Source organism: Prunus avium, unplaced genomic scaffold, assembly GCF_965620075.1.
Source record: "Prunus avium unplaced genomic scaffold, drPruAviu1.hap1.1 HAP1_SCAFFOLD_19, whole genome shotgun sequence".
NCBI lineage: Eukaryota > Viridiplantae > Streptophyta > Magnoliopsida > Rosales > Rosaceae > Prunus > Prunus avium.
In genome coordinates this window covers 460,001-462,500 of record NW_028276879.1, presented here as the reverse complement: position 1 = coordinate 462,500, position 2,500 = coordinate 460,001, and positions in this window count along the sequence as shown.

Here is a 2,500-nt window from a genome sequence, read left to right as displayed (position 1 = left end):
TTTCGACATTTGAATAATGGGGTTTGACAAGGTTTGAAAAATTCAATACAAATGGTAGGCTTGAATGTCGACAAAGTGACGCGAAGCGGAAGCCTACCACGGCGTAAAAATGTCGACAGATTTTTTCGGACCTTGTCCTGCCATGGGCTGCGCGCAGCATGCCGGCAGCCTGTGCGCAGCGTGCGCACAGCATGCCGGCAGCGTGCGCGCACCATGCCGGCAGCCTGTCGACAGAATTTTTCGAAACTTGTCCTGCCATGCGCGCGCGCAGCTTGCGCGCAGCGTGCTGATTCTGTCGACAGTGAGGCTAGCGAAAGTTGTCCTGCCATGGCGTGCGCGCAGCCTGTGCGCGCAGCTTGCGCATCTGTCGACAGTGAGGCTAGCGAAACTTGTCCTGCCATGGCATGCGCGGCGCCTGCGCGCAGCCTGCGCACAACATGCGCGCAGGCTGTGCGCAGCGTGCGCGGAGCTTGCGTGCAGCTTGCGCATCTGTCGACAGTGAGGCTAGCGAAACTTGTCCTGCCATGGCATGCGCGCAGCGTGCGCGCAGTCTGTGCGCAGCATGCGCGCAGTCTGTGCGCAGCATGCGCGCAGCCTGTGCGCGCAGCTTGCGCATCTGTCGACAGTGAGGCTAGCGAAACTTGTCCTGCCATGGCATGCGCGCAGTCTGCGCGCAGTCTGCGCGCAGCATGCGCGCAGCCTGCGCGCAGCATGTGCGCAGCATGCCGGCAGCATGGTTCCAGGTTTTTTCAAATGTCGACAGAATTTTTCAAATCTTGTCAAACCCCGTTTTTATTGAAATTTCCTCGCACAATAAGCTCCCCATAAGTAGTCTATGATTTTTAGGACCTTCTCCAACTTACAAAACTAAAAAATTCCTCCCGGATTTGTTTTAATGATTTTTTCAATTTTACGACTTCTAAAAATAATAAAAAATACTTCCCGACTTCAAAAATTTATGAAACTTTTTCCCATCATAGATTGCATGTTTCTTAGTATCCCTGCAAAAAATCACGTCCAAATACCTTGTATTGAATTATTTAGAGCCCATTATGACTCCTCGCGCATAGGTGATGTCTCTTCCTGTCAAAGGGCTAAATGCATAAAATGCTATATAGGGGGGTGTGTGTTGCCTGCATATGCATGGCAGCCCATGCCTTCCTAGCTGCAGCCCCCTTCCCCCACGCCACACCCATGTCATGTTGCCTCGATATGTTGCCTCGGTATTATGGGTTTGGTGTCGGGGTCGGGGGGCTGCCACCCATGGCGGTGGTGGCCGGAATCCGGCCGCCGCCACCACGCCGCCGCCATGGGTGAGGGAGGAAAAAAAAGGCGTGGAAAGTTGCGAAATGGGGTTGTCTAGGCTTTTTTTTGGCATGGGAGAGCATGGAGTGCTAGGAACTCCTTCTCAAATGCACGGGCATGTCGACCACAACCTCATTTCTCAACAACAACCACCCGTGTGGGGTGGCGGTGGGTGGATAGTCGCGGATTGGGGCTTGCCAAGCCAATGTTTTCAAAAAATTTCATCAAAATTAAAAACAAATGTTTTGTTGCCTTCGGATTTGTGGGCGAGCGGCGAGTCGGAGTGGAGCCGGTAAAGTTTAACCTCGGTGTGCACGGTTGTTTTTAGAAACTCAATCCAATGCCGGGGACGTTGAAAGTGACGCTCTTATGAGTTGCAAACCCGCAAGATTTAAAGAACCTTTTCAAAACAATTTCAAACCAACAAGATTTAAAAACAGAAATTTTCATCAAAATGAAAAACAAATGTTTTGTTGCCTTCGGACTAGTGGGCGAGCGGCGAGTCGGAGTGGAGCCGGTAAAGTTTAACCTCGGTGTGCACGGTTGTTTTTAGAAACTCAATCCAATGCCGGGGACGTTGAAAGTGACGCTCTTATGAGTTGCAAACCCACTAGATTTAAAGAACCTTTTCAAAACAATTTCAAACCAACAAAATTAAAAACAAATGTTTCGTTGCAAACAAATTGTGGGCGAGCGGCGAGTCGGAGTGGAGCTGGTAAAGTTTAACCTCGGTGTGCACGGTTGTTTTTAGAAACTCAATCCAATACCGGGGACGTTGAAAGTGACCCTCTTATGAGTTGCAAACCCACAAGATTTTAAAAACTTTTTGAAAATGTTTCTTCTAAATGACACATTTTGATCCTTGGCAAGTGCTCAATCCGTAACTATCCAATCACCGCCACACCACACCGGTCGGGAGTGTGTGAATGGTGTGCTTCCCGGGGTTGGCATAGATAATCTTTCGCATCGACAATCTTTTGCATGCGAGGGAATGTCTATGCCAACCCCGGGAAGCACACCATTCACCCACTAGTTGTGGGCGACGATGGGTTGGCTTCAAATGAATTTTTGCTTGGGGTTGTCCTCGGTATGCTTTTGTGTTGGGAGTACGGCCACCAAACCTTCTCAATGCACGGGTATGTCGAGGATGGCTTTCGGCGGGGTTGATGAAGAAGCTACCCAATTCTCGGCCACA